This window comes from Macrobrachium nipponense, chromosome 5, assembly GCF_015104395.2.
Source record: "Macrobrachium nipponense isolate FS-2020 chromosome 5, ASM1510439v2, whole genome shotgun sequence".
NCBI classification, from domain to species: domain Eukaryota; kingdom Metazoa; phylum Arthropoda; class Malacostraca; order Decapoda; family Palaemonidae; genus Macrobrachium; species Macrobrachium nipponense.
The window spans coordinates 107,122,267-107,127,967 of record NC_061107.1 but is presented as its reverse complement, the minus strand read 5'-3'; the positions used below and the strand labels follow the sequence as shown (position 1 = coordinate 107,127,967).

Here is a 5,701-nt window from a genome sequence, read left to right as displayed (position 1 = left end):
TGGAGGAGGAGGAGGAGATGACCTTCACGAGTTGATACCCAAGACTATACCTAGTAGGCCTAAGAGACGTGCACAGCCTAACCATTATCGCAAGGTGCTTGCCACTTGCATAGGCTAGTCCTGGGCCCTGTCGAGTCCGTGATACTTTGGCCAATTCTAGGATGGGCGGCCCATAGGATCGGGATGGCCAGTGATCTGTATTGTAAGGAGCATTGGAGGAACGTTCTTTAATCGGAGCATTACTGGTGAAATAAAGGCGTGAAAGCCTCTAGTAAGCTACAGTACCAGATATGTTTGTGATATAGGCTACAATAGTCTGGATTTTTTTTATTTTTAATCAAGCTTAAGTTACACCAGTCCAATGTAAGCAAAGGTAGGGTTATCCTTAAGCCGAAAATGTTATATATTGTAGGCCTAAGTCTTGAATTGCTCAAGCCGTGCTTACTTATAACGGAAGGTTAATTGTCAGATGACAGTTTTTGCTCAGTTGAAATGAAAGTCTGTTGGTAGTTGTTCTGGAAGCATTTGGTTTCACTGAAATGAATCTGATATTTCATGGGTCCGACGAATTTCCTAACATTGCCAAATACATGAAACCTTATATTTCTCCACTTATTATTTTGTGATTTATGCATAGTGATTATATTGTCTGTGTGGACCATTTGTCAGGGTGTTTTTCTCTTCCCTTAGGAATGTCCAAGAATTCTGGGGGACCCTTGTGGGAGACCTTTGTTTGTCAGTGGGGAGTAACTAGTCATTCCAGAATTAAATGAGCTCTGGTGGTGGTGTCTGAGTCATCTCCATGTGTATTTAATTTGCATATACTAGTATCTGCCAAATCTGTAACAACAACAGAGATAAATCTATTTCTCCCATTACACATATCAGATATCTTTTTTGTTATGCAGAATTCTAAGGTGATTACATAGGTTCATGATTGGCAGTGTTTTATGGAATAAGGAAAAAAACAGAATTGGATTTTCTATCAAATGGCATCTCATTTTGGTGCTGTCGCCAATTTTTCTAGCACCTCTACTTGCGTTCAATTCCATGGATAAGTATTTTGAAACTCTCCAGGGGGCACTTTCATTGGTCACAGTATGTTTGGAGGAGCTTCCCCTTTCTGCAAATATCTTGATTTCTTGATATCTAAGGTAAAGAATAAATTGGTAAGAAAGGAAATGTGGAATAAAGTGTAACAGAGTTAAGTCGGGTGAGTGAGAAAGTAAACAGTTGTAAAGTACAAATACTCTCTCTCTCTCTCTCTCTCTCTCTCTCTCTCTCTCTCTCTCTCTCTCTCTCTCTCTCTCTCTCTCTCTCTCAATGAAGAACAGTGTTGTATATAATAAATATATGAAATGAACTATATATCTCCTATTGCTGTAAAATTAACTACTTTTAAATATCTAATTTTATAATAATGTTAAATGTACATCTATACAAGTACTGACACAATAGTTAAAATGTTAAAATTCACACACATGTAAAGTTGTTTTGTAAAATTGGCAACGTCAGATATTTAAACGCCATACTATAAGAAGGAAGCATGATTCTGAGAGTTGGTGAATGCCATAATGACAACACAGTTTGATAGGAAAATTATTGGTTCATGTTGTTCAGTAGTAGCTAGTAAAACTGGAGACTACCAGCACAACATAGTGCCCACCAGTTGCCAATTTGAATATTTACTGCCTTTCATTTATGCTTTGGATTACCTCTTGTCTTTTGCTGATGTTTGATATTTACGCTTTTGTTTGTCTTTACACTTATCACAATCACAAGGTGTTGTTACTAAACATGGCACCTATTTTGTATGTAAACTGTTTGTTAACTTAACCAGATGGGCTCAGTATGTAGTATGTATCCTTCTTTTACCCAGTAGCCTCATAATGGCCTGGAAAATTTATGAACGCCTACCAGTGTGGTAAACCCGGTTAGACCTACAGGAATGCACCCAAATCTAACTCTTGAGTGCTAGACTTTTTGTGGGTGGTGGACCCTACCATCATCCAAGCTAGAACCATAAGTCTTAGGATCCAAATTCAGTATACAGGTGTGGTTCCTAACCTAACCTAACTGGTCTGTCAAAACTCAGTGTGGGCGTTTCCTATGAAACTGATGAAATAGTTGTGTCCATGTGTTTTAAGTTAATTGATAATAACCAGTAGATGGGTTAGTATATTTTTAATACCTTGGACCATTCCCATAAGTGCTGTGTTTAATATCGGCCCCATAGTAAGTATTAAGACGAACAAAAGATGGTTAATGGTAAATTAATGATAGGTTCTAGTATGATTTTCATATCAAGTATATTAAGAGACATGATTCCACATCGAAGCCAATTAAAAAAATTTTTTTGATTTTATGCATTAGCCTCCAAGTTGCAAACTGCCAAAGACTACTAATTTTTAAGGTTTGGTGTAGGCAGCTCACACATAGGCTAGTTAGTTTAGAATATGTGATTTTCCAAGACCATGTCAATGGATATCTACTAGTTTTGCTGTACTGTCACAACACACACAACAGAATACATCAATTTATTAGGCAAGATCGTTTTATAAAAGTGCTTAAAACATCAATTCAAAACAAAAAAATTGTATGTAAGGGAAAGAGAAGCCTATCTATCAAATTATTTAAATTTGTGATATGGGTGTTTCATCAGAAGTGCAATGCATATATTTTTGTGGTTGCTTCTCATTTAAGTTTATTTGTAAAATCAAGTTTGGGAGAACATAGGCTGTGGTTCATTTGTAAGTTTTCCAAGAAAGTTTCCTTGAAAGCGGCTACAGAAAATTGACATGACATTTCCCATCTTAAGGACTTGAGAAATAAAACAGTTACAGGTTAACTAATTGACTGGGACTATGCAGCATTTCACAATTTTATTAATCTGCTTTTGTATTCCCAATAACAAAGAACTCCAAAATTACCACCTTTTGACAGTTTATGGTAAATTTGGGGTGGGGTTGGAATTGAAGCTTCACATTATTTCCATCATTTACATCGCAAATGGTTGGTTATTACATTGCAAACCGTCTAATTTATTTTGTTCACATGCCCCCTTGAATATTTTGGTGTTGAGCACAAACATGTGGCTATTAGCAACTGAAGAATTAAACTAGATAAGTACTATATAAATTTTATTAATAAACTTGGTTATCAGTAGAATTATTCATGGTATTTATGTATTTTAAAACCAAAGGCAGCTAAAAACCAAGTACGTCCTTGGGGTTCATTCTTAGCTCATAGGTACCATAGGTTTGGGGTAAATTGCGAGTTGGAATCTGGTACTAAAGACTAGAGAACATTCGTATCCTTTACATTATACAGAAACATCTCGTCTGATTTGGCATCTCTTCAGTTTTAGAGGGCATTTTAAAACACTAAAACATGGACATATATGGTTTTATGTGTAGAGCAACAAGGCTAAGCATGCTTGCCATTAAATGAAAATTTTCAGTAGCTTCAAATTACATTGGGAATGTCATGAAATACTGTACGTATTTGTATAGTATTACCATATAACACACCCTTTCTTTAGAAAAAAAAAATATTCAAAACATCTGCTCTGTCTACCCTTATTTTTAAGAAAGGTTTGGGTGGGCCTGTGTTATGATTGCCAGTGCAAGTCTAACACGTAAATGGCATGGTTTGACAGTATTTCCCTGACAACCCCAAAATGAGCTAAATTTATGTTTTTATGTAGCATTATGTTAACATTTACAAATCAGAGTAATGTTACAGTATAAAATTTTATTACCAGAATTTAGAAGCACATCATTCAATGGTCTTACGTTACTTGTTTCCCAACACTGATTTTTCTAGCAGCTGTAATGTTTTGTTCATTTCTTCTGAGTATGGATGATTTATTATTTGAATATTAAAACCAAAATTTAGCATTAAGTTTGCTGGATTATTGTCTTGTTGCTGAAGATCTGAGATGGTCTTTGCTCTCTTGGTGCCAACACCTTCCTCAGAAGAAACATGGCTAAAGTGGGTTAAAATATCCATCTCGGTAACAGCTGGTAAATATGTTTAGGTAATTACTAGTAGCTTTATGCTGAAGCCATAACCTTATTTTGTGGTATTGGTAGCTGCTAACGCTTGGTCACTTGCCATATAATCTGAACTGTTCAGGGAAAGGACCACCTCACTAGTCAGTGGCTTCATGTAAAGAACATTTTTTATTTATTGTCACCAAATTACTGTGTAGGTGCAACTGATATGGTATTAGTTGCATTCAAAGTTCCTTCCGTGTTTCACAAATTTTGACAAATAGGAAAAGCAGTGGTACCACAGCAGCAGCTTTTTTTTATAGTATGACATTTGGAAGGATATTGATCATGCTTATTTCCATTCATTCCTGAGTGCGTAATAAAACTTGGAACCAGTCTGCCTGTGGTGTAAGATTTGAATCTAGTGTTCATATTGTTTATCCCTTAAGTCCCGTCCACATGGTTGAGCTTTGCTCAACAAACTCTGCTCGATGTGACATCAGAAGCGGAGAAACAGTGGATAAGGTTCTGACTCTCCCGCTTCTGATGTCACATCAAGCAAAGTAAGTCGGGCAGAGCTTGACCGTGTGGACGGGGCTTTAGAAATTGTAGTTAAGAACCAAAGCACGATTTTGTGGTATCTAGTACAATTTTAGGAAAAATCTTCAGAAGACTTCACATATCAAACTGTATTGACAGCAAGCACAAGAAGAAAGTATCCCAGATAACAATCTTGTTGAGACTTTGGGAAGTTATATTTTCTAGATTAAGGTTGCAAATTGCTCTACTCTGGCACAGTGCCTGTCATCCTCAACATCACACATTAGGATGCACAGGTGGTTACAGGAATCATCCTTTCCCTGCTTTCCAAAGTGATTGGGAATCTGACCTTGCCTATAACTCCTGACTAAGGGGACAGGTTCTAATTAAAAAAGTAATGGCCTGACTAAGGGGAGAGGTTCTAATTAAAAAAGTAATGGCAAGTTGTACAGTTTTTTAGAGGCATTTGTTTTTTTTAGAAATAATATAAACCATATCCTTTCCAGAAGGAGTATTCCTCGGGGTGATTTTGAATCCATTGTCAAAACTTGGTGACAATGCATAGTAGTCAATGGGTTGTGAAGTGGAGTTGGGACATATTGCTGCACTCCTGCAAATTCGTCGGAGGCATGTAACCCTCCGACGGTAATGTTTCCTCTCCACAAACTTACCCATTGCTTAGGGGACCAAGAAAAACACACATTACAAGTTAACTCAGGATTGCAAGATGTGCAGAGAATATGAGGATTGTTGCAATTCTTACTGCCCACCCCCAGGCAAACATGCTTGGGGAGGGAGGGCTTAGAAGCCAACTTGATCATGGGTTTGCATGTTGTAATTGAATTGCAATCAACAGCATACACACACACAAGATGTTGATGCACACTGAAAATATGTAAGAGATATCTGAGGAAAAACAAGGAAAATATCATGATTAATAATAATAAAAATTTTATTTGTTATTACTTGTGTATTTATTAAACTGTATCTATATGTGTGCAGTATTATTGTGTTAATTGTCCTGACTTAAACACTACCATACATTTTAGGTCTAATGATTCAGACTAGCCTATAACAATTCAAACCTTTTCATAGGCAAATACAAAGGTACCTCATAGGCCTAGGCTATTTTTCTATGAGTATTCTTAGCTTGATACTGGTTTTTG

The 5,701-nt window shown here is 36.6% G+C and overlaps 1 protein-coding gene across 1 annotated transcript in view; it reads left to right on the top strand.

Annotated features, from left to right (window-relative positions):
- The first annotated feature begins 249 nt into the window (after positions 1–249).
- LOC135215572 (leucine-rich repeat protein soc-2 homolog) overlaps positions 250–5,701 on the top strand; it is a 73,507-nt gene continuing 68,055 nt past the window's right edge. Inside the window, exon 1 of the mRNA XM_064250430.1 lies at positions 250–271. The gene's annotated coding sequence lies outside the window, so the exon portion shown is untranslated. The remainder of the gene's footprint in view (positions 272–5,701) is intronic.